Raw genomic sequence first — 27,739 nt, 5'->3', positions numbered from 1 at the left:
CAGCGGAGAAGACCCATTTCAAAAGCAAACAGTGTATAAAGTCAAAAAGGAAGGACCCGAGACAGAATATGGGTGTAGATTCTTGAAAGAGAAAAACACCCTCAGATGCTCCGTGAGGAGGTTGTTTAAAATGCATCAGTTGGGGCTTGGAGCCAGCACTTGGCGGAAAGTAGATAGTGAGAGGATGGATGGCTGCTGGATGGGGAGTTTGTAAGCAGAACATCACACTGCAACTTTCCTTAACCTAGTGTGTCTCCTGTGTGAGATAGATCTCTGCTGGCTGCCAATTCTTGATTAAAGTCATCAATGTTATTTTCCTTTCGGTTATTTGGTTTGTACAAGGCGTCTTAATTTTCTGGTACTCTTATCCATGTCTATCCAACTCCAAACACCGAGCTCTTGACCACTTCATGGTACTGAATCGGCCCTGTCTTGGTGAGGGAGGGTTGTGCAGCTGTGCGTTTTGGCATTATTTTGGCTGTAGCATGTCCAATTGCAGGAAGTAGACCAAGTTTCTAGTCCGGAATCACTGGGTAAGAGGCTACCCAGAGAGGGCTGGCATAACTCTTTAGACTTGGCTCGTTTTGTTTCGGTTGACTTCAGAGGAACCCCGACGTTCCTCACATTCTCATGCTGGATGTTCTTCTCACAATCATCGGGCCCTCGGGCTGGGTTCGGGAGAGGGCATCTCTCTTGCAAGGGTGTGTTCCCTGAAGTCTCCGGGAAATGCTTGTGTTTTCGGTGTCGTCGTTATTGTTGTCGTTGTTGTTGTTTTCATGCTGCTATCCATCTCCAAGGCATAGGGAGCCTCCTGCTCTCTGAAATAGGGTACTGTGTAGACCTTGGAAGTTTAGTTTGGGATGTTAGAGTGAGACGAGACTAAAGAGATCATCTCCCACACAATTCCATCACACTGCTCTTGGACACCAAGGAGAACACGTCTCACATGTGGTTAGTGACAGAGCTGGGCCGATAACGTTTGAATCCTGATGACAGCGTTTCACCATACTGCCTGAGGACATGTGAACTCGGTGGAGCTTTGCTCTGTGTGGAAGCCTATTTTGTGACTAGTTTAAAGTCTTGGTCACGTAGTGGCTGGTAGAGGTTCGCCTTAGTGAGACCGCGATGGCTGAGGCCAGAGTCCCTGTGGTGGCTGCACCAACTGGTGGAGGCACCGTGCAGGGAAGGCCAGGCCTGCATATGGTGCCCTGGGTGTCACTCTAGACCACTACGGGGATTAAAGAGGCAGATCTTCCAGTGTTGAGGTTTTCATCTACGTCTGGCCTTGGCCCATTCCACACACATAACGGACACTTTCTAGGCACCTGTGTTGAAACTGGGCATATATATATATATATATATATATATATATATATAAGAGAGAGAGAGAGAGAGAGAGAGAGAGAGAGAGAGAGAGAAAAGAAATGTCTTCTGTCCTCCAGGAGCTCATAGTCTAGTGACAAAAAGGTAAGTGCCATGTGAAATGGGAAATCCCCCTGTGCTGGGAAAACAGAAGCCAAGTGCATTTCTCAGTTCTGGGGTCCCATAGATTTTCGCCCTTATCCTCGCTGGAGAAATCAAAGCACAGAGCATCCGTTTCTTGTACTGATAAATGGATGCCAGCCATTTTATTACATTTTTACCTAACTAAACAACTAGGGAGCAGGAGATCTGGGTAACAGGCTTCGTACAGGTGTCAGTGCCCCTCCCCTACCTCCTATGGTTCACCTCGCTCCCAACCTCATCTTCCCAACTGTTAGAAGAACGCGAGTTTGTACTTATTCTTTTTATCTCCTGAATTAAACATGGAATAGAAAGGTTCATGAAAAAGTGATTGGGTTGAGTGTGAAGTTCTTAAACCTTTAGGGGAAAGTGACAGAGGAGGGCACTACAGCCTAGGAAAAACATCACACTGTTGTCACTCATGAGATCATTTGTTCAATCCTTGGCATTTTCACTATAAGAAAGATAGGTGATAACGGCATAATCTTTACCAAAAAATATCTAGGTTCAGGTCCCGTTTTTAAAATGTATTTGGGAAAATCATTCAGTTTTCTTTCTTGCAAAATGGAGTAGTAATACCTGTTTCATAGGATGGAGGGGAGAAATCAGGGAGGGAATATCAGTGAACCACCTGATACAGCATCTGGTACATAGCGAGCATTCAGAAACATCACTGTTGCTCTTGTTATTATTGTTAGTTTTTTCATTGTGGAATTTTCCAGAGAATAGTGCTCAAGTCAAGACATATCCTTGGGAGCAGGGCCAAGAATGGTCACTTTGCCTGCTCTCCTCTCTAGACCTGGACACTGAGGTGCAGCCAGACCTGAGGTCCGTTGCATAATCCCACCCAGATGTGGGAAGAGTCTGTGTCCTTTAATACAAACAAACAAGGAAGGCCAGCTCCCGCCATGCTGCTGCCTTGCTGGGCGTTTGCTGGTGACTTCTGTGTTCTTGAGGAAAGGGGGCTCATTGCCGACTCGTTGAACCCTTCCCCCTTCTGTAAGCCACACACCAGCCTTATTTGCCTCCCACATAGCAATCTGACTGTGTGCTTCTTTCAATTTACTCCTTCTAAACATGTATTTCATTATGACGCACACTTCTCCTGAGATTTCCGATTTGACATCTTATGCAGAGCCTGATAAATGGTATTATTTACAAAATGTTGTATGCATATGTATGTTATGCACACATGTGTTTCTGTGTATTTGTGCATGTGTGTAAGATGCTCTCTGATCTGCCTGGGATGGTTCCAGAGCCTTTGCTGGGGTAGGTCAATGGCTGATTCTGAAAACTTTCATGCGTTCCTATCTGTGGGCAGAGGGGAGGTCCTTGTTCACAACCCCTGTCTCTAGATGCAACATCAGTCATGCTGCCCTCTGGAGAAGCTCATTGGGTGGAAAGTTAAATCACTTTCACATATGCAGAGGCACCGTTACACCAAATGCTAATATGAATAAAATAAATGCGTAAAGATTCGAAACATATTATCACATTTAGACCAAACTCTAGCTATTACCAGGCATATAGACCAGAGGTTTTAAAAGTTGTTATTCTTGAAAAACATGATTGATTTTGGACTTTTTTTTTTCTTTAACTTCAATGTCATGAACCAGACATCCATAATTATATTATTTCTCTTATACAAATGAAAAAGAATAAATTAAAACTGGACATGTTGCAACAAGACTGTTGACATTATATACAAAGCCTGCTTATTGTCATAAGATACTCTTAACCTTCAAGCCAAAATCTTTCAAAACTATTAGCGTTAAATCTAGCAGCTGTTGTCAAGAGTTCTCCTGTTCTCTGTTTTACGCATTGTGCTTTATTTGAAATGTTTGTTATATTTGTGTATATAACTTGCTGTGAGCTGTTCCTTGAAAGCTCCATGGATTAAACATGAAGGTTGAGCCAGTTCAAAAGGAACAAAGTTAAGAATATTAAAGAAAACTTGCTAAAATGAATGTTTAAACCATTAAAATATTTAGCAAGGTTTGCCTGGAGCTGTTTCCTTTATATAAAACATGATGCATTTCTTTTCTCTTTCATTCTTTCTCATTTGAAACAAATGAGGTTAAGGAAAACATACTTCCGCCCTGAAGTTTTTTTTTTTTTTTTAAGCATTGAAATTTAATATCTAAATACTTTATGCTAATAGATATGCTTGATTGAGGCAGAAATATCTCAAATATTCCAAATCTTCAGGCTAGTGGTTTATGGGTATATTTCATAGGTGAAGGACATGAAGAGCCCAAGGGATTGTCCTCTTTGAACTTGGATCAGCTTATGACTTTTCCAAGTTGCCAGGAATTAAATATATAGCAACAGATGAAATAGTTCTTGCTTATCTTCAAAACGCAAAAGAACGGTGGAACTTTGCAGAACTCACTGTAGATTTATCAGGAATTCTGGTTTTATTTATTCGGTACCTAAAGAAGAGCATGTAATTGATAAGTTGTCCAGCTCCTCTACCATCCTATGGCATTTGGGATTTCCTCCCTGCCTACCCAGTTCACAAATGCCAGGTCTTTGATTTGTCCGGGCATCCAGCCAGCCAGCCAGCCAGCCAGCCAACCATTTGGGGGAAGTGTGGTGTGATGGACTCCAAGTCAAACCATCCTATGTTCAAGGGATGTCTCCAAATCAAACCATCCTATGTTCAAGGGATGTCTCCTTGTGTGATCTGCAAACTGACTTAACCTCCCTGAGCCTCAGTTTCTTGTTCTATAAAACATGAATGATAGAATGCCACTTCATTGGGGCATTTTTGGAAGTATGTAAGATAATGTACTTAAAATGCTTTTTAGTGTCTGGCTTATAAATGTTAGGAGAAAATCAACAAATATAGAGTGGGTGCTTATTGAGCTGGTTATTTCCTCCATTCTTAGGTCTACAGAGCCTAAATTGAAATATGAATCTTGTGAGTCATACTTCCGTAGGATCACTAACCAGCTTTGCCCAAACTTTCTTGATTCACGGTGCCCTTAGTGATTCAATAATTTGTGTATGGTATCCTGAGACCAAAAGAAATACCCAATAATTCCACTCATTAATTAGTCCAAATAACTTGATATGCATTTATGCCCTAACAATTTGGTAATCATTAAAAACATATATATAAATGATATTATATATACATATGTATTATATGTAATACTACATATAACTTAAGAGAAAGAAAAAATACTTTTATTTCATTCTTTAAAAAACACAACTACTCATTGTTGGATATGTATGTTTGTTGAGCTACAGCTTTTCAGAACTTAGAATCAGATCCACCCTCCTTTCCTGCTCCACATTAATTGTCAGGCAGTGCTCACTTTTTATCCATAACTACCAAAAACCTAGCTTTGCAAAAGTTTTATCATTGAAAGTAATGCGATACAATCTAATGTTGAAACTGTGCCCTACCTCGAGGCAGCAGTTTTCATGATATGTGTGACTCATGTCCGGTGTCACTATGCTTCTCTTGAAATTAATTTTTTTATATAAAAAATATAAAAGCCCATGGCACCCCTGTGCATTTGCTGCAGCCTCCTGGGGCACCTCAGCACACAGTTTGGGTCTAGAATATCTTTGGAGGAATTTTGCCTTCTGCAAAGAAATTGACCTTGTTTCTAGCCCCAAATATGGATTTCACAATGAGAAAAGAGATACCTGTGAAAATACTGAAATAGTGAAGGCCAGAGCTTCTGCACATTTGCATCCACCCAGCAGTTCAGGGTACCAGTTTTAGCCTCAGCTATGTGTATCATGGACTCTCTGACCAAGATGCTCAAAACAGAGGTCAAATGGAAATACCGGAGCTGAAGAAATGCAGCCACCCATCGATCTGCCTGAATGCCTGGTTGTGTCATCGCTAAGTGGCTTTCCTACAGAATGACCAGTTATTCCACCTTCCTCTTCAGAATTTTCATAGCATTTATTGCCAGCAGCATGAAGAGTCATAGAGTTTCATCCAGTCACCAACCAAATATCTATCGGCTCAGTGCTTGGCATTATGTTAACTGTCTATGTCTAAGTTTCCTGTTTCTAAACTTTATGGGGCACATAATCAAGAGCATGCTTTCCCTCCAGCTCTCCAGCTTGCCCCTTACAGGCCCACCCCTTAAGTTGTGGCTCAGTGTCTTAACACAGTGTCATTTCAATTAGCAACTCTCAGAGGTGCCACAGAGGCCCGCCCTAGGCTGTATGTAGTCTGTTTATTCTCACACGATTGAACATACATTTTTGAGTTTCAATTTAGAAACGTCCAGATGTCTAGAACTCCATTATAATCTTTGGGTGTGAAAAGAAAATGCTTTTGGTGTTTGGGAAAAAAAAAAATACTTCAGTTTCTGTTTAACTGCTCCTTGGGCTACAGTCTTAACCTTCTTTAGCTAATACAAACCCTGTGCTTTATTTTGAGCTCTCAGACCTTTAAGGCATGAAGCCAGTCTGTGGATAGAGTGAGGAGAGGGAAAGGAAACTTTTGGGAGAAGCGAGCTTCTCCTCCAACTCTGACCTGGGAAGTGTACACAGTGGCAGGCACAAGGCACAAGACCAGGAGCCACATTCATCTCTACCTGCTGATTTAGCTCCCCTTCCCTTGCAGACTTGCCAAGAAGAAGTGAGCTCCTGGCTTCTCGACACTTTGATTTGGCCTCTCACTTACCAAAAGGGCCAGGCCAGAACTCTTTTTCTGCTGGTGAACAGCTGGAACACCCTCCCCCAACACAAATGTGCCAGAATCATTTTCCCCCAGCGTCAAAATCAAAAGTGTCTGTTTTATACTTACTTAAAGAATGTATCTCCAATATTGAAAATAAGAGAAACTGTTCAATTTTTAAGAAAGTAAAAATCCTACCAAGAATCTTACAGACATATTATCTTTCCTTCCATGTGTTGTTGCTGTTGCTGTTGTTGTTGTTTTTAAGATTAATTCTGAAGAAATAGTTGAACTCTCTGTATATGTGACATCCTAGCTCCCGGGTCTGTCTTGACTCCAGTTTAGATTCGTGTACTTCTGGGGCTTCTGGGCCAATGATACGAGGATCCACCCCTAATCTTACCCTCTGCCTGTTCTGCCCACGCAGCCCTCACCACACACACCTGTACAGCTCTTGCCTGACGTGTGAGGGGAGTTACGATCTCTGATCTCTGAATGGGTTCAGGGAGGGGAAGCCTCCTGGAAGTAGTGGAGGAGAGGTAGAAAAAGTCTGTTGGGCTCCAAAAAAGGAGCCATGGTGGTAAAGGAACAGTGTTCATATTTTCCAGAACTTTCAACCCTGAACCAAGTTGTAAATACAAATGACAGAACAAAAGGTCATTCTGCCTCTGTCACGCCAGCATCTTCACTCTGGTTCCAGAAGCATGGTGGGAATAGAACCCACATTACCTTTCTTACTACATTTTTGGAAGAGTTATGCAGTAGTCCCCTCTTTTCTGTGGAGAGTGCTTCACAGACCCCCAGTGGATGCCTAAAACCACGATAGTACCAAACTCTCTATATACTACACTTTTTCTTATACATACTGACCCATGACAAAGTTTAATTTATAAACAAGGCACAGTAAGAGATTAAAACAACAATTAACAATAAAATAGAACAACTGTAGCAATACACTGTGTTAAAAGTTACATGAATGTGGTCTCCTTTTCTCCAAATATTTTATTGTACCGTTCTCATCTTTTCAATTAAAGGAAGTACTTTATGGCTCTTCTTCAGCACATCTGAATTGCCAGCAATCACTACTCTCAGGCTTTGGGGCCATTATAAAGTAAAATAAGGGTGACTTGAACACAAGCACTTTGACACCTCGACAGTAGATCTGTCAAGCCAGAGGGCTACTAAGCGACTAACAGGCAGGTAGCTTGTACAGCATGGAAAGGCTAGACAAAGAAAGGAATGATTCACATCCAGGCAGGACGGAGCAGGAAGGCTCGGGACTTCATTATGCTACTCAAAACAGTGTGCAACTTAAAACTTATAAATTGTTTATTTGTGGGATTTTTCATTTAATGTTTTTGGGCTGTAGTTAACCACGAGTTATTTAAACCGAGGAAAGTAAAACTGTGGACAAGGCAGGGCTACTGTAGTGAGCGAAACCCTTCCCAGATTTTGGTAATAGGATGAGCATCGGCTCTAGTTTTCGAAGTTGATATATGAGTTAAAGTTATTGGGGTTGGCACATCAAACTTACGAATGGGGTACGATGAAAACTGAATGCGATTCAGGGACTTTTAACCAGATGCCATTTAAAACCTGAATTTTGTATAATTCTTTATTAAGAATCCATCTATTTAATAGATAATAAGATATGTTCCAAGCAATTTGATTCATATATTAAAAGGGTCTTAAAATTACCAGGGATGGCACCTAAAGCTTACAGATGGGAGAAAGTTAGATTTTGTGACCTATCTGCAGGAGTCAAGCTGCTCTTAAGCCCTTCGCTTAATTATCCATTTTTTAGCAAGTATTGAGATAAAGAAAATAAGTCAATTTGAAACCTTAATGTAATGTGATTAATGTATGTTATATTTTCCCATCTATATTACCTTGCTATTATCTTTATAGGTAGATAGAATATGATATCCTTATTTTACAGTTGAAAATGATTTTGAAAGGATTGGAGAGATTAAATGGATTCTGGTCTCACCATTTATTAGATTATCAGTTCATTATCTAGATCACTCATTCATAGATTTACTCATTCAGATTTTTCGTAAAGGCTATATTTCAGAACCTATGCTAGGTTTTGAGGATGGATGCAAGCAATAGGATGCTAGTAAATGTTAAACAAATCCCTTTTGGGGGCTTGAGTGCTGATCTGTAGCATTTGCAAATTTCCGTGATGTAAAGAATCCCACCATGACTGATTTCTTACTAGCAATGTGACAAACTCAGGGGTAGGGAAAGATATGTACAACATGCACTTAGAAGTGGTATTCATGGCTCTAGTATACCTCTAGAGAGCAACTGTCATAGTCTGTTCAGGCTGCTATAAAAAGTACCATAGATTGGGTTGCTTATAAACAACAGAAGCATATTTCTCATAGTTCTGGAGGCTGAGAAGTTCAAGATCAGTGTGCTGGCAGATTTAGTGTCTGGTAAGGGCTCACCTCATTCTTCATAGATGGCCCTGTTCTCACTATCGCCTCACATAGTGGAAGGGGTAAGGGGAGGGCTCTCGGCTCTCTTTTTTTGGGACTGATCCCGTTCATGAAGACACTACCCTCATGACCTCATCATCTCCCAAAGGCCCCACTTCCAAATACCATCACACTGGACATTAGAATTTAACATGTGATTTTTTTTTTTTTTTGGCAGGGTTGGTGCAGGAAGGGACAAACATATAGACAAACATTCAGTCTATAGCAACAAGGTGTAGAAGACAATTCCTATATTTGAGTTGCTAGTCTTAGTCAAGGAACAGAATTGTAAATAAATATTTACAATATGAAATTTTTTAGATGATGTGATAAAGGTATGTTGGAGCACTAGTCTTCCCAGAATGATTATCAGGTAGACTACAGAAGAAAAGATGTCTGAATTGAGTCTTAAAGAATGACTATTATTTCTCTAGGCGGTCAATGTGAAGTAAGGGCTTTACAATCTTGGACAAAGGCATGGCCAAGGGCATGCAAGTATCCATGAGCATGGTATGTTCCAGGAATTGTGAGTGGTTCATTAAGATGTTAAATGAATGTGTCCTGAGAGTCTCAGGAGATGAGAAGTAATAGCACCAAGGAAATTTTAATTATGCTAAGAAGTCCGGACTTGCTTTATCATGAGGAAACGAAAATGGAGCTTTCAGAACTTTTTTCAGCTTTATTGAAGTATAACTGACAAATAGGAATTGTATATATTAAAGGTATACAGCTTGATGTTTTGATATGTGTATATATTGTGAAATGATCACCACAGTCAAGCTAATTAACATATCACATAGTTACAGTTTCATTCTTTCTCCCTCTTTTTTTGTGGCGAGAACACATAAGATCTACCCTTTTAGCAAATTTCAAGTATACAATACAGAACTGTTAACTATAGTCTGCACACTTTATATTAGATCTCTAGAATTTACTCATCTTATATAACTGATATAGATCAAGTGTGTGTGTGTGTGTGTGTCTATATTTGGAGAATAGATATGGATATGACTTTGCCTGTAAAGTGGTGAGTAGACTTAAAAGTGACAGTCTGGTGGTAATAAGACAGTCAGAAGGATGGCACAGGACTCCAGCTAAGAAAAAAAGAGCTAGGTATGAAGAGAAAAAAGGGACAATCAGGCTGTAGATTCAACTAGGCCAACGATATAGGGGAGACTTGAACCCAGCCCTCTGGGTCCATCTGTGTTATCTCTCCTCTCACTTCACTGCCCTCTGCATTCGATAGCCACTTCAGGGGTGACGGACCACTAGACAGCCCTTCCTGTCCTCAGGTCACCCCAGGTCGGGGACTGTGAAGGCAGAGCCTGTCCGTGTTACTCACAGCTGCAAAGATGGTTTGCTCCCTGCTTCGAGAGGCCACGCGGACCAGGGGCCACGCTGCAGAGAACATGTGGTTGCTATTTCATTTCTGCTTTATCATTTTTCATTCTGACATAAAAGCTCCCCTGCAGCAGGGAGAGAGCGCTGTGCATTGTAAGGCGTAATGCGAACCGAGGGCTCCTGCTTCGTGCCAGAGGAAACGTGATTCAGAAACAATTTGAGGGCAACTGCAAGGTGATGTGGCCCAGAGAACCAGAAGCTATTGAAACTTTAAACATCATTTCTGGACAGTATAATATGTTCTGCAGGGCAGCTTGAAAAAAACAGGAAAACCCTCCTTGACCAATCCTTGGAGAATTCGAAGTCTTTAAATATCATCTGGAGCAAATGTTCCTTAAAGAGCCCATGCAAGACCACAGTGTTGAGCTGGAGGTACCTTCATCCCATGTCCCCCGCCCTCGAGAAAGCCGGGGCCATGGGAGGGGATGGACTTGCCCGGGGACTCATACCCCCTGGCTGTAGATCGGGGCCTCCTGACTTTCCCCAATCCATAGCAGGTTTTCTCTGCCAATGGCCAGCTCGAGCCACTCTCTCCTTTCTAATGTCGAGCCATTGAAAGGTGAATTTTCAAGGGAGAAAACCTGTCAAGATTTTTTTTTTAAAGAAAAACAGCTGCCCTATCTATCCTTGCCCAGTCAGTTCAGTCCTGTGACCTTTGTACGTCTTTCTCCCCTCTGGGTGGCGTGTTCCTTGAAGGCGCCTGAGCATCGCTTCTGGAACAGAGCTGGCACCCGACAAGTGTGGAAGGAAGTGTGGGAGAGAGGGCAGGAGGCAGGCCAGGGGGAGGGAGGGACAGTGAGAGAAGCATGGCGGAAGACGGTTTTCAGTTTTGAGCTTTTACGTAAAGAAAAGGGAAGTGATTAGCATTCCACAAACCGATGTGGTCAGAGATAAAGATAAAGGTAATTTGTATTTATCGAATGGCTTTTAACATCTCAGGTTCTGTTCACCAGATTATCACTAAGAAATTATGTTTCAGCTATGCCCTATTCACAATTCATAGTGAAATATATCAAGGTTATTGGTAAATTCAGGCTTCAGATATCAACGACTAAGCAACTGCTGCTCTTTTGTGGGATCCGGAACACATTATTTTTTCTGCATCTTAATCATAACATCCAATCTTTTCTGCTGTGTTCATTCAACAGGAATGGGCACATCATTCATCGGGATATGTGAAATGAATTTTATAAAAATTCTAGTTTTTTTAAATAAACTTTTAAAAAATTTAGAACAGTTCAGATTTACTGAAAGTTTGAAAGATAGTGCAATGAGTTCCCATATACCCTTATGCAGTTTTCCCCATTACTAATATTTTACATTAGTTTAGTACATTGGTTACAATTAACGAACAATGTTGATACATTATCATTAGCTAATGTCCATACTACATGCTGATTTTCTTAATTTTTTGCCTAATATCATTTTTCTATCCCAGGATCCCATCCAGGATACCATATTGCATTTAATTATCATGTCTCATTAGGCTCTCTTGGCTCTGACAGTTCTCATTTTAATAGAAGTAAATAAAAATATGTTGGGTATACCTAAAAGTAGTAAATAAGTTTTTCTCCCCAACACCTGGGCCTGTACTTGTAAGCACATTTTCCACAAATGTGAAGTTTTAAACATGTTCACTCTGTTATGGATAAGCTAATGGCTATATCGCTCAAAGGAGATAAACACTTAATACTACACCCGAAGGTAATAAGCCTATTCTAGAAAGTACAGAAAATTTTGAGCATGTTGGTAAGAAGTGGTGAACAATGTATACAGCCGGTGATGTAACAGTTAATGTACCTTTGGTTGTAAGCAGTCAGAATACGAGGATTGCTGCCACTGATCATTGGGATGGGAAGCACCTCCAGTGTGCCCAGCTCCTGATTAGCGTGCATGCTCAGCCCCTGCCAGACCACAGAGACCCGGAAACACTGACTGGGAGTGAGTGGAGGCCAAAGCAGCGAGAGACTGACTGTCTCATTCCTGCACAGATGGAATGATCTTTATAGCCCAGTCCTTTCTTGCTTGCTCAGAGTGCTACTTAGCTTGTTGAAGGAAATACATAACTGAAAGCTGTTTAAATTAAGTGGTGTTTATAAGCAGTTTCTTTCCATATTGTCTACTCCTCGAATAAAGCACTCCTGCAGAGCCAATTGGAGTATTTCCTAGGGACTTTTTTTTTTTTTTTTTTTTACCAAGGAGCCAGAACTAGCAAGGAAAGCCATTTTCCTACACTACTTCCAGTGTGTGAAGATGGAAGCCTGGAAGTATCAGCAAGGAGAAAGGAAGTTTATAATAGAAGCAAATGAAGTCGGCACACAGAGAAAATCAGACAAGAGAAGCAGAAATGAAACATACCAATATCAGCGTCAAGCATTCAGAACACTGGGTTTCAGTTGCTCCTGAAGCAGCCCCGTCATTGTTTTTTTTCCAAAATCCTGTCCCATTCCCCCGTGTTATTGTCACTTTTCACCCTTGTAGAAGATTTCTCTCATCTACAACCAAAGGAGTCCCGACTAATACATTTAGTAAATATACAAACTACTTAGGCATCTTGTTTTATATTATTCTTTCACATATCATGCAGATTTTTTTCCCTTCCAATGTTTATCACATTTTGTAATTATGTATTTATTAAATGTCATTTCCCCATTACATCACGTATAATACTAGAGTCAGGACCGTGCCTTTCTGGCTCACTGCTAAATACATAGCACCTAGCATTATGCTTAGAACAGGGTAAGTATTTAATAAATAGTGATGGGTGAATGAATGAGTGAATCAATAAAGGAACTATACTTTATATCCCAGTTATTTTAACTGTTGAAAGCAATAATGAACTTTCAATAACTTCCATAAAAATTTAATCAGGTAAGGGTGAGGGAGTAGTTCTCAGTGCCTAAGAATTTAGATGACTGGTGCTTATGGATAAGCCATTCAGATTTAACATACTGGGTTATTTAATTGGGTTATTGTGTCATGTAGTTTGTAGGATTTGGGGTTGTCGATATCTCCACTGTATTTTATGCCTTGATTTTGAAAATGAAATCTTCGGTCTTGGGTGGGATCATCGTAGCCAATTAAAATGAGGATAATTGCAATTTGGATCTAATGCAACAATGATAGAATTCTGTCTGTCTCACAGGGGCATTGGTTAGCCAAATTAAAAATGAGATCGTTCCCTAAATAGTACTTTATTTAAAAAAAGCACTGTAAAAGTGTGAGAGAATAGCACTTTCACATGAAATACACCATCACCTCTAAAAGCTAAATTGGTAAAATTGAATCTGCATGGATGAGACAAGATTTCTGCAGAAGTCTCTTTAGGGTACAGTATATTTTCCAAACCAAAGAGGAAAGAGTAGAAATCTAATTGAAAGGCTTGGTCCAGGGCATAGAAAGAAATACAAGACAAAAATTTTGCAAGCGTCCTGAAAGGAAAGTTGTGTGTTAGTTTCCTAGAACTGTAGTAACAACCACAAACTGAGTGGCTGAAACAACAGAAATTTATTGTCTCACAGTTCTGGAGGCTAGAAGTCTGAGATCAAGATGTCGACAGGCTTTGTTCCTTCCGATGGCTCTAAGGAAGAATCTGTAGCATGACTCTCTCCTGGCTTCTGGTGGTGTGCTGGCAACCTATGTCATTCTCTGGTTTGTAGAAGCATCGCCCAGACCTCTACCTTCATCTTCAAGCGGCGTTCCCCTTGTGTATGTGTTGTATCGAATTAGGGTCCACCCTAATAATCTCATCTTAACTTGGTTATTTGCAAGAATCCTATTTCCAAATAAAGTCATAGTCTGAGGAACTAGAGTGAGGACTACAACATAGGAATTTGGGGAGAACACAGTTCAACTCATAGCAAGATGAGCCCACAGAGAAAGGATGCTTTGCTTGGATATTTAAAAACAGGGAGAGCTAAAGAAAGGACATATTTATTACTCCTGCGTGGTCCAGGAGCAAGGGTGCTCAGATGGGCTGGGCTTAGCATTGACAGGTCTATTTCTAAGGCAGAGATGAAGAATCATCTTTCTCTCGCCCCAGCTCTGACCCTATGCTTACAAAGCAAAATTCTGGAAACTTTTCTAGTGTTCCCACTAGGGGAGAACACAACTCACCTGATGGCACAGGCATTCTTATCCTTTCTGGAATGTTAATTCTCAGTGTAAGTTGTCTCATTATGTATCTTCTAAGTCAGTTTCTGTGAACTCGATTTAAGGTAAAAATCAGTCCTCTGAGCTCAGTACATCTAAAGGCTATGGTCGGATCCACTTTCTGGACACGTCACACCCATCTATACAACCTGGATGATATAGTCACCTTGTTTCCTCAACACTAATGATAATGGAGTACAACGTTTAATGCAGTTTAAATCATATTTACTAATATGTGCTCATTATTTGTACATATGACTATTCTTAGATATATATCTCATTCATATCTGTATTTCCAAAGCTTATAAAAATGTTCAGTATATAATAGGAGCTGAGAAATTTTTTCTAATATAATAAATGTGCTAAAAAGAGCATAGTTCCTCTAAATTACTGCTTACATAACTTTCGTTAAATGTGAAAAAAAATATATGCTGCCTTGCTTATGCTGACGATTTTGAGTTATCTCTAGTCATTGCACCAGCATTTGGTTTTCTTGCTTTGAATTCCTTCTTTGTTTTTCAAAAAAGTTCCCAACCTCTTAATCTAGATAGATGCCTTAGGAAGGAGCCTAAAGAAGTTGCCACATTTTATGTTCCCACAGCACTCTGACCTTTCTTCTCCTTTATTAAAACCCATCCCACCTATAACTTATTTTAATAGCTTCGTCGAGATATAATTGGCTTAAATAACCTGGACATGTATAGTACAATTTGATATCTTTGGCACATGTATATACTGATGAAACCATCATCACCATCAAGATACTGGCTTATCCATCGCCCACAAAAATTTGTTTGCACTCCTTGTAATCTGGCTCTCCTGCCCGTCCTCATTCCTGCTCCCATCTGGTGGTCTTTCTCTCAGTATAGGTTAGTTTACATTTTCTAAAATTTTGTACACAAGTCTGTACTTTTTTTGGTCTGTCTTTTTGCATTTAGGATAACTATTTTGAGACTTATCTATGTTGTTAAGTGTGTCAATCATTCATTCTTTTATTTGTGAGTAGTACTTTTTGCATAGATGTACCATAATTTGTTTATCCATTTACCTGTTGGTAGACATTTAGGTTGTTTTCTGCACTTGGCTGTTACAAATGAGGTTTCTGTGAATACTTGGTGTACAAGTCTTTTTATGGATATGTGGTTTCATTAATATTCAGTAAACACGCAAGAGTAGAATAGCCTAATTATACAGTAGCTACATATTTAAGAAAATGCCAAGTTCTTTTGCAAAATGGTTGTCCTATTTTACAACCACACCAGCATTGTAGGAGAGTTCAAGTTCCTCCATATCCTTGCCAACACTTGATGTGATCAGTCTTTTTCATTTTAGCCACCTCAGTAGGTATCTCGTTGTGGTTTTAATTTGCATTTCCCTGATGACTAATGATATTTAGTTTATGGCTATGCTTCTAAAATTTAATTTCTTATGGAAATGTAAAAATTTACTTATACATATGGAATTTAAAAATTCTATTTGGTATTCTTAAGATAGATGCCTAATTCTGAATGAAAATATTAGTTGTTTTACTATGTCTTCTGAAGTGTAACGTCAAATAGGAAAATCTGTTTCTTTTGCTTTCTTATGTAGTTCATAGGACTTTCTAGGAAAATAACATGCTTTTAGTGTAACGTTTAAGAACTCTTTAATGAACCTATAAATGTAAAGACTTTCTCCTATTTCAATCTAAATGTTTTATAGTTTTATTTTTTAAATTAAGATATAAAATTCATTTCGAGTTCATTTTTGTGCACGGTGAGATATATTGATTGAAGGTTAGTTTTTTGCTTATGATTTTCCAATTTCTTGGATAAAATGTCTTTCTCCACTGTATTTCTTTTGTGCTTTGTGGAAAAATAAATTATTCATATATGCAGGGGTCTATTTCTGACCCACTCTCCTAGTCTATTAATATATTTGTACGTCTTTGCATCAATATTACACTGCTGTAATAACTCTAACTTTACAACAAGTTTTAAAATCAGGTAGTGTTAGTCTTCCTACTTTAACAAGATTTTTTAAGTTGTTTTGGCTCTTTTGTATCCTTTGCATCTCTATTGAATTTTAAAATCTTCTCCATTTCACAAACAAAAATTCTGCCTGTTTTTAATTGCGATTGCATTGAATCTAGATCAATTTGGGAAAATTAACATTTTAACAACATTCCATTTTCCAGTTTATGTACTCAGTATATCTCTGGATTTTTTTAGGTCTCTTAAATTTTCTGTCAGCAATGTTTTTGAAGTTTCACTATACAGACCTTGCCTATCTTTTGTCAGATTTATTCCTAAGTATTTTATATTTTGATGATATTGTATTTTTTACTTCAATTTCTGATTGTTTATTGCTTATATATAGAAATACAATGGATTTTTGTATATTTTTCTTGTAGATTTTTTTTTTTTGTATATGTCATCAAATACTCTACCTAGATAGTTACGATGTCTGTGAATAAGGAAAGCTTTACTTTTTTTCCCACTCTGGATGCTTTTTATTTCTTTTCCTGGTCTTACTTCACTGGATAGAATTTTTAGGATGATGTTGGATCAAAGTTGTGAAAGTTCTGAATAACACTGAGGGCTGTGTGACTGATCTCATCAACTTAGCTTCCTCAAAGCCTCCTGGTTCTTGCTTTCCAGATATTCATTATAAAGCCCTGGTTCTGTATTTGGCAATAATGTGGGCATAATAGATCTCCTTAAATGTCTGCTTCTGTGTCAGGTATTCTGTTCAGTAGCCTCTGCATATTACACTATTTCATCTTCAAAAAAGCTGCATAGAGAGAGAGCTTGCACAATGCCTACCACTTATCATGGGGCCTGAAGCTTATTAGGTACTCGAAAAATATTTACTTAAGAGATGAATGAATATTTGTGTTGCTATCTCTATTTCCTATGAGAAAATAGGTCATTAGAGAGGTTAAGTAACAGACTCAAGAACAGTGGTAAAACCAGGATACATATGAAATCTCTTTGAATTCAGACCCTATGGTGACAGCCTTGCCTCAGTTTCCATCTTCATTACCTAGATAACTCTGTTGCTGAGTCATCTGTTGCCCACAGCCCAATGCTCTCAATGATGATATCATAACTCTATGAGGATAATATGGAAGCCGCTATTCACACCCATTTTTTAGCTGAGGGTTGTGCCCACATTGCAACCAACAAGTTGATGTTAAAGGAGGATTTACGTCAGATGAGTGTATATTTGTATGAGTATGCTTAAATGTTTATTTATCCTCTGAGAAGCTAGGTAAGTATTTTTCGAAGGCTATTCAGTTACCATTAGAAGACTGAGAATAGGTGCGAGAGGATGGGGATACTGTGGCATTCCCCCACTTCAATCAAGGCGACATTTTTATCTGTATTATATATTAAAATGATACTTCAGATTTTACTTTGAAGGTAATGGATGGATGGATAGATTTTAGATAAGTGGATAGATAATTGCAACAATAAAACATTTACAAAATTTCTGCCTTAAGGATAGCCCCGGATTTATTTTTTTAGGAATTCTTCAAATAAAATGTAAAAAATATGGAATCGAGTTCTATGACTGACTCAGTAAAAATAAAACCAGCATTATGTACAATTAATTATTAATCGAATGCCTCTTTTCAAAAATATTTGTAACAGGCTCTACTCCACCCCTCAGCCTACCCCATCTCAGTCCACAAGGAATAGCTTGTCACTTGTCATTACCACAATAAGACAGGTGAGAAACTTAGCCCTTCCTCTAGGGTATGACTACCTTAAAAAAAATTTCTTTAAGCTTCTGAAGGAAGCTGTGAGAAAATGCATGAATCGAGGTCAGGTTTACATTTCTGCTGTCACCAATCAGCTAATTGTTGAGACTCAGTTATCCTCATTGCTAGTTATTAAATCATTAAGGGTCAAAAGTCGATTCATCCTCACAGTGATCAGTGCAATTCAATTTTGTTTTTCAAATGATGAATAAAATATTTGAAACTACAAGATCTTAATATATCTAACAAATTATCACTTTTTTAGAAGGAGCTCACAGCAGAGCCATAATTGATAACTTTAGAAATAATTCTTGTCTACAGCCATGCCACCCTGAACAAACCTGATCCCGTCTGATCTTGGAAGCTAAGCAGGGTCGGGCCTGGTTAGTACTTGGATGGGAGACCACTTAGGAAGACCAGGTGCTGTAGGTGTAAAAAATAAAAAATAAGGGATTGTAAACTGACAAGGTCTTTGCAATCTGTGAAGTCAACCAAGGGTTGCCTCACCTAAAATAATAATAATAATAATTCTTTGTTTACAGATACCAAGCATCTTCGCTAACAATACATACTTAATGACTTTATATATTAACAGCCTCAAGTTCATTACTAACGAAACAGAGAGGTACACTGAATTTCATCATGCCTCATAGTAAGATGTATAGGTTAAATTGCTTTCAGCAACGAGTTTCAGAAACCCACTTCTATTTACCTTAAATAATAAGAAAGTATATTATTTCTCATGAGAAGAACTCTAGAATAATGCAGTGGATACAATATCTCACTCATCATAGAGCCTTTCTCAGCTCAATCTCCAGAGAATCTGCCCATGGTGCCCTAAGTCATCTGTTGAATATAATGAATTGACTTTTCTCCTATGCATGTAGAACAGTACTATAACAACCACCCTTGAGAGAATTGAGAAAATAGCCACATACATCATTTTCTTCATTCAGCAGTTCCAAAGAAGAGCCCCAGTTGAAGAAGGCTGAATAGTCTGGCTTCTCCCCATCCCAAAATGACTTCCTTTGTGACCGATTGCAAGTCACATTAGCAGTTCCTAGCATTGCATTCAAACATGACAAATTTTAGGGGGGGAAACAGCCTCTTCCCTTTGACTGTTTCTTAGAAATAAGGACATAAGAAGCCCCCGTAACACTTTCCTCTACATCTTATTGATCCCATGGTAAATTCATTGAATCTAAAATACGTTTGCATAATGAGCTCCCAGGGAGAATCAAACATCTCTTGCAGTTCACTAAATCCTCAGGTGCCACTACTTTTCTCAGAATGGTGTGTATATAGGCTATAAACCAGTGCTATGAAATGAAAAATGTGCCACAACTATTATTTTTGAGTATATTAGCAATAAACATGCCTCTGAATACAAAGTCTAAGGTTCATTACAAGATAGTACAATTTGTGCGTTTTTTACTTTTGCCAATATGCAGTTGCTGCAGCTGCATATGACTTAAACCACAAGGACATCAATATACTGAAAGGTTTAAGCGCAACTAAAAAAAGAAAATTCCAGAATTTGAGATTAGAAGTCCTCTTTAAAAGTTGGCAGCAGTGACTCAATTCTTATACCTTGTTAAACCGTGTGTATATTACAAGAGATTCGTGATTTTTGATTTCCGTCCATGTATGGAATATATATGTATACTTCCATCTCCCCACTTAAGCTAACGATGTCTCAAATGGAATTAAGGTGCAGATAAGAGAACCTGCTCAACTTACTTTAGAGAGAAGAGGATTCATGGCAGAATGTCAACTGGATTATAGTTTTCTTTGAAGAATTGAACAGAAAGACTCTCGCTAGAGCAGAAGCAGGCCAATTCAGAGACTCTTGTTATCAGCGAGCCAATTATTGAATTGAGAAATTGCTGCTACTACTGCCAGCTCCAAAAAATCAAAATGGTATTTGTATATGTGGACTTTCTTAATGTTACATTGTTCTACCTGCCTCGATATCTGGAGATTAAGGTACAATCCTATTCCTCTACTTCTAATCTGTAACTGCTGTAAATCAGAGGTGGATCTAGTCCCAGTTTTTTTCCTTTAACTTTTTAAAATGTAATGTCTCCTAATATATCTCATTCTAGAGTCAGAACCAAAATGAAGTTATATAGAATTCTCTCCATCAAAATTAGTTTAAACTTAAACATCCTCTGGTTTTTCTCAACATTAAGTGACTTTTCTCTTACGGACATAAAATTTCTTGCTCTCTTAGTGTATATCTTTCCATAATCCTTATCAACTTCTCCTCCACCCTCTCTGCCTGACAGAAAAAAAAATACAGAGGCGAAGTGTCGGGTGGAGGGACAGTGTTTTCTTTCCAGTGCTCTTTGCGGTTCTTAATTTCCTTGTCTTCACATAAACATGGAAAAGGATTTTTTCCGTATACCAAAAGCATGGCATTTTAATTGCGCCTCTTTCCATTTAGAAGGTATCAATTCTATAGCCTCTAAAAGACAAGAAAAAGTATTTCCAACTTCCAAAGCTAGTTCCAACTGCTCACGCTCGGGCTATAGATTATGACATTTTAAAACACAGCACTTTATTTAAGAACCAGAGTTGTCCCTAGAAACACAAATATGTCTTTGCCTGTCTTCTGAAAACATGGTATATAATGCAACAATATTTATCATTAATAAGTTTTTTAGAGGGAGAAATAAAAGGATTCTATTCCAGCTAAGAAATCTGCTACTGCCGATTGTGGGCAAATCTTGTTCTAGAGTTGCTATGATTATTAAAGCATTATCTTGACAAACCCCTAGAGACTTAAACAGTTTAGAGTTGCCTGACTCCAAAGGACCAGGGATTAGGCAGTATCTAAGATTCAGCCTGTATTACTACCGCCCTAATGTTTATGATTGCTTTAAAGCAGTAAGCATGTAGGAAATAGACTGGATTTATTGACTAGATAAAAAAATAACTTGCTTTATCATTTGTGTGCAACCGAATACTTTTGGTATGCCTGACTAGCCTTGAAATGTATGCTTTTAAATACTTAGCCCAGCTTAATGCTACTTTTCTATTGAATTTGTACTCTGATATATATGGATAATGAGTTACAAAAGAAAAAAGTAAGCTTTTGTTCATGTCATAGGTGAGCACAAAGAGTTTCTGTCTCTTTTGATACATCAGGGTTTAAAAACTATGTTTCTCACATACCCTTTTTTAAAAATGATGAAAAATCATTAAATTTAATAATTCAAGATGGAGATAACATAGTATTAATGTAATGATATTAAGTGTATGAAGCAGAAGTGCATATAGCCTAAATGATCATTGTAGATTTAGTAACAATAGAGAGCAAGCAGCAAAATTTACTCATGAGAGTATAAACACATACTCTCACACACAATCATTTAACAATTATAATCTAGGTTTACAGTTGTAGAATATGTTAACAACATTTTAGAAGTTAATCAACTAAAATTTTCTTATATTTAAGAGTAGCTTAAAATTAAGTTATTGGAATAACATAAAAAATCGAAATCAGTTTTCTCATGTAGATACATAAATCAGTTTGAAGATGATCTGGGAAATAGTCTATGCATATTAATAATAAAAATATCCACAAAATATCCAGCCCAACAAAAAATGTTGAAAGCACACATAAGAACATAAAAAAAAAAAACCTTTAGTAAGAAATTTAAAAATGAAGAAAAGGAGAGCCATATTCTGTCTCCACATGAGAAAATTGGCTTTTATAGATGTTCATTCTTCTTAAATTTTATTCACCAGGAATATGAAGCAGGACAACTAGTTTAAATATATATATATGTGTATATAATATATATATATGTATACATATATATACATTTATATATGTATATATATAAAATCTTAACTCATTTTATGTCACAATTAACCCTAAGTTAATATAATATTAAATACAAAGAGAGAAATTCTGAAAGAACTAGTAAAAGAAATAACCTTCTTGAAATATGTGAGGTACACAAGGCCAAAAAAAAAAAGTAAATAAATAACAAAATAAAAAATGATTTATAATGCAAATATGAGGAAAACATTTAGAGCCAATATTAAGCATAATACTTTAATATTTTATATATCCTTAAAAATATTTCCAAAGTTCCTTAGATCAAATGGGGGAAAAAAAACAAAATGAAGAACAAATTTTAAAATATCCAATGCATGTGTGAACGCAAATTTAACTCCACATGAAATTTATAAAAGTTTAAGAGTTACCATTCTTTGCCTGTCATTTTAGTAGAGATTAGAAACACCTGGCATGGTGAATGTGTGAGCAGATAAAAACTCTTGTACACCACCTAAATAAGTTGAAAATAGTTTATTTGGGGAGAAAATTGACAATGTTCACATAAGCCCTCAAACTTGTTTAGATTATTGCCCTAGTAATCTTACTGGGGGAAAAAAAATGTATCCTGAAAAATAACCAGAAATATGATGATATATTTATGTTCGATAATTTCATGAGAAGCCAGGAAATATATAAATGCCCAGGAAGAAAAAAGTAGTTAAGTAAATTATGAAAATCACTACATGCGATATACTACTGGATTTAAGAATTCTGGTTTCAGAAATGTGAAGAATGTGACCAAGGAAAAGGCAGTAACGAATGAGCTATGTGCGTGTTTGTTAAAGCACTCTGTCCCAGGGGAGGTCTGCATTAGACTGACTCAACATATCAGAACAATAGCAACTTTTATTGCTGGGCGATGGGATTATGAGGGATTTTTATTTTTTAAACTATTTATATGTTCTCAATATTTGTCTAGAACATATATTCTTTTAAAAAAAATTCCGAAAGTAACAATTTAAAATATAACTGTTATCTGTACATTTTGGATTTAGAGTGCATCTTTATATCTTTATATAGTAGAGTAATAGGATCCCTATTTGTCAGAATTGGTCTCATGATTATTTTAAAATAAGTTCTCACAACTTGGAGGGTCTCTATTTTGCTGCAAGAATTAAATATATCTCGCATATCAGTCAGTTGTACAAGGATATTTTATTCATAGTGATTTTCCCAGTTTTTGGACTATTTCAGATCTCTTGGTGATGTACCTGGATACATTAGAGCAGAGGGCAGGGAGGTGGCCCTTGCAATGAAACAAGCTGGGTCCAGATCTTGTCTCTGTCAGTTGCCAATTGATTGCCCCTAGGAAATTTACTTATCCTCACCACGCTTTTGCATTCTGATAAGTAAAATTGGGATAATAACCCTTACTAGATGGGATTATTTTAAGGGTAATATAATATATTTAAATAAGATATTGTAAGTGTTCAACAAATACGAACAATTATTTTTACTTTCAAGGGTACGAATAGACCTTAATGTCTGAAAAACTGTTGTAATTAACACTATATTCAGCTTCAGTTATAATTACTACATAGTATAAATCTACTCACAAAACCATTGACTAAGCGCTGAAACTGGGCACCAAGCCTGTTTGTGGTGCGTGAGCTTTGTAGTTTCTGCTACCACCTTGGTGAGAAACTTTTTTTTATTTGTATTTTTTGAGAATACCTGAAGTGAGCCCAGCTCTTGCTGGCAGGTGGGGTGCAGAGGGCAGGCAAGGCACACCACCGTAGACCACACTGTGGAAGTGGACTCTCAGAAACTTCTTGTTGGAGAGGGGGTGCTGAAGCGTTGGGTTCTCACCATTAAAAGGAAAAAAACGCAGTGAACAATATCATGCTAAGGCCAAGTAGTTTCTTTAAAAAAAAAAAAAAGCCTATAATGTATAATTGATATACAAATAACATCACACATTTAATGTGTACAATATGATGAGCTTAGGTATATACAAACACCTGTGATACCATCACCACAATCCAGGGACTAGACACATCCAAAAGAATTGAAATCAAGATCTAGAAGAGGGATGCGCACGCCCATATCTACAGCAGCATTATTCACAATAGCCAAGGTATGGAAACAATGCAAGTGTCCACTGACAGATGAACAGATAAAGAAAATGCGATCTATGTAAGGTGTGTATGTGTGTGTGTGTGTAAATTATATATATAAAATGGAATATTATTCAGCCTTAAAAAATAAGGAAATCCTGTCATTTGTGACAATGCGATTGAACCTAAAGGACATGGTAAGTGAAATAAGTCAGTCACAGGACCAGTACTGCATGATTCCTCTTATACGATGTATCTAAAATAGTCAAACTCATAGAAGCAGAAAATACAACCGTGGCTGCCAGGGCCTGGGAGGTGGTGGAAGTAGGAAGCCGTTGCTGCCTGGGTACAGCCTCTCAGTTGTGCTACATAAATAAGTTCGAGAGACCTGACCTGCTGTATAACATAAGACCTGTAGTTCACATGCTACCATACGGTACTGTAAACTTCAAGACCAAGTGCTTTCTAAGAGCAGACCTCCATGGCTTAAAGTAAAGGATTCCGTGGCCTACTTGAATGCTGCGTCTGAATGAGAAATCTAAGGAGGGCAGCAGCAGCTCTGTTCCTCCTGCCCAGTGAGGCAGCGCACACAGTGCTGTGCTTGGGGCATCTGAGAGAGAGGGGAAGAAGGAACCTCAGGGAACAAATAGGCACTGTCTTTCTTTAAGATGGACTGTAACTGGAAACAGCCTTCAGCCAAGGTCAGGGTCAAGAGTAATAGAATCCTGGCAAAAAGTACTAGTTTATCTTCTCCCAATGAACTGCTGCCAAACCATATACACAGTGTCGCACAGCGCCGGAGAGTGTCTGATGCATCTCCAGAGCAATTTATGAGGACTTCTGTTGTGAAGATAGTTTCTTAGGTAACAAAGTAAAAACATGTATGGACGAGCTCTCATTTATCAGTGCCATGGATTCCTGTAAGAATTAAACAGCAAGAATTTTGATATTTTTCTCCTGAGCAAAGCATCTTCTTCAAAGGGACAGATCGGGTGGGGGCCCTTTGAAAATGATGTGTGCCCGACCGATTCAGTAAAGGTCTGTCTGGCATCCGTGTCAGTTATTCAGAAGTCCTGGCCCCAAGCTTCCAGTTCCTGCTCTAATAGAGAAGGGACGACAGCAGCGGCAGGCCTGGGTGAAACTCTTTGTCGTGGCTCATGGAGCCCCTTGGCTGGGGACGGAGCACTGTTTTACTTTGCTTATTCCAATCACCTTCAGATGTCCCTGTTTCTCAAACTTCATTCAGCTGCTCCGATGGTTGAAGCTGTTGGACTAGAAATTCTAGATGGCATTTAGACTAGAAATTCTTTGCTTTTAAAAACAATCTTTTTAGTTCTGTAACATGAGTTGGTCCCATGTTTCCATAGAATAATTTTTGTCAGCAGGGAATGGCCAGTAAGTTGCCTAGCAACCCAGAATTCTAAAGGGGAGCAATTCCAAACCCAGGGGACTCTGAAATGGGCATACAGGAGGCAAAGCCAGTATGTGCCAACGGAAGCACTTTCTGGGTGGCTTAAAATAATTATTTAATACAAAAAAAATATTTTCTCTTCTATTAAGATAACCCCTTTATATCCCCCCATGATAGTATTTAAGAGCATATATTTTTATTATAAAATAATACATTTTTCATAGATAACAGAATTAGAGTAAAAAGCTTCTACTTTATCAAGATATAAATAACCTAAATTTAAATCTAAATCAAATTATAGGGATAACAGTTACATTTTAGACTGTTACTTTTCAGGGGTTTTTTTTTCTTTAAAGTAATACATGTTCTTGACAAAGAAATTGAAAACATATAAGTAATATTAAAAATTTGCTCATAATTCCAACACCTAGCAATGAAAGTTGTTATTGTTTTCATATATTCCATTTTGGTCCAATATAGACATCCCTCCCAATAGAGTGCTTTCATAAAATTATACACAATTCTCTTTTTATTAAATTTATTAGGGTGACAGTTAATAAAATAACATAGGTTTCAATTGTACAGTTCAATAATACATCATCTGTACGTTGCATTATGCATTCCCTATCCAAAGTCAAATCTCCTTCTATCACCATAGATTTGTATGCAATTCTTTTGTTGCTGCCTTTTTCATTAGTCACATCTTTAAAATTTTGGAAAACATCATTTTTAAAATTAGTAATATATTTTATTTTATTCATATTCCATAATATGGTAGGTACCCATGAAACAAGTAAATAAAAAGCTTTGAGACTCTTGATCTAGTTTGTCGAAGTGGTAATTCCCAGTGATTTAGTTGCCATTCTGAAAATATAGAAAATATGTCTTAGTACAATTAAAGGACTTTTCTCTAAGCAGAAGACACAAAGGCCAGGGGAAATAATCGACTACTTACCCTCATCCAGCCAGCCCCGCCCACAAGCCAGGTTACGCTTAGAAATCTATTAGGCAAACTCTGTGTGCAAAACTCATATAGGATCACCCTTGCATATTGAAGTAATAAGCCAGGTAAAATCACCTTTGTATGGAAAAAGAGAGGGGAGCCTGCAGATGGGTTCGAGGTTAACAGTCACAGATTTGGCTGCTTGATTATGTCACCAGGCTCTGGGCTTAGCGTTTCTACCTGCTCCGGCATCCTGAGCCTGGCTCGGAGCCTCATGCTCACCGAAAGTCCACATTTGGAAGCCATTTGCTTTTACAAAACGTTTACTATTCCAACCCCTGACAGTTGTTGTTACTGGGGTCATTACTGACGGAGTCCAGAGGGACTGGTATGTGGAGATGTATGTGTGGGAGGGGACAGAGACAGAAAACAAATGCATATCTGCCACTAGTGTTATTCTACCTATTCTGAAATATTGCCTTTCTTATCACATCTCGTAATTTATGAGTTTCAAAAAGAAGCAGCCAAAGGCAGTATTCTGTTTCCCCAAAAAGACAATACATTTTTTTTTTTTTACTTTTGTGGGGAATTCTCCAACTATAACACATTTATAGTTGCCAGAAACAATCCCAAGCTGATTATTGCTTTGCAGATTGTTCGTGATGTGTGTATCTTGAGGAATTATCCTGTGAGAGGGTACGTGTGACTAATAAGAACTAAACTAACCTTCGGGGAGTTCCGAGTTTGGTGAATCACCTCATCAAATCTTTTTCATGGATGAGGCCCTCTGTGTTTGTGGAATCGAGACAAACAGGGCCCACTTGCCTAAACTTCTGTTGTTATTAATTTTAAAGTACTTATTTCACTCTTTTTTTTCTATTTATAAAATGAATTCTTGCAAATTGTAAAAAAGAAAACAAGAAAAAATAATATTTTTGTATATTCCACAACCTAAGACAACCGCTGTTAACACTTTGGGTATTTTTCATTGCTCTAGGCACTTAAAAATAAAATAATCATGCTTCATTAACTTTAAGGTGTTTTGATCATGTGACACCACTGGTATGTACCATCCAGAAAATCTATTACACCATGCTTTTTTTAAAAAATTACCTTTTTATTTGTACCACTTAAGTAGATACATAGAAATATAATTCGAGTGTTTTTTTGATTAACATAAAATAAAATTGACATTTTGGAGTATACAGCTCTATACTTTAACCACATGTATAGATTTGTGTAACCGTCACCACAGTTGGGATACAGAACTCCTCTGTCACCCCCAAAAAACTTCCTGTGCTTCCCCTTTTCAGTCAGACCTTCTCACATCCAATCTCTGGAAGTTACTGATTTGTTTTGCCACTATAGTTTTGCTTTTTCTAGAATGTCACATAGATGGAATCATAGAAGTATGTTGTCTTTGAGACCAACTTCTTTTATTCATTACAATGCCTTTGAAAAATCGTCTGTGTATTTGTGTGTATCAATTGCTTAATTCTTTTTTTTTTTTGATGAGTAATAGGCCACTGTGAAGATATACAAT

At 37.9% G+C, this 27,739-nt stretch overlaps 1 long non-coding RNA gene and 1 other non-coding gene across 2 annotated transcripts in view; both read left to right on the top strand.

Annotated features, from left to right (window-relative positions):
• LOC120621933 (uncharacterized) overlaps positions 1-27,739 on the top strand; it is a 162,888-nt gene that overhangs the window by 34,690 nt on the left and 100,459 nt on the right. The gene's annotated exons all lie outside the window — the stretch shown is intronic.
• Positions 18,249-18,367, top strand: LOC120622466 (5S ribosomal RNA). Its single transcript, XR_005658484.1, has one exon. It is a non-coding gene; the product is annotated as a 5S ribosomal RNA (ribosomal RNA).

This window comes from Pteropus medius, unplaced genomic scaffold, assembly GCF_902729225.1.
Source record: "Pteropus medius unplaced genomic scaffold, Ma_sr-lr_union100, whole genome shotgun sequence".
Taxonomy (NCBI): domain Eukaryota; kingdom Metazoa; phylum Chordata; class Mammalia; order Chiroptera; family Pteropodidae; genus Pteropus; species Pteropus medius.
Note: the sequence above shows the minus strand (reverse complement) of the source record. Positions and strands in the feature narration are given on the sequence as shown.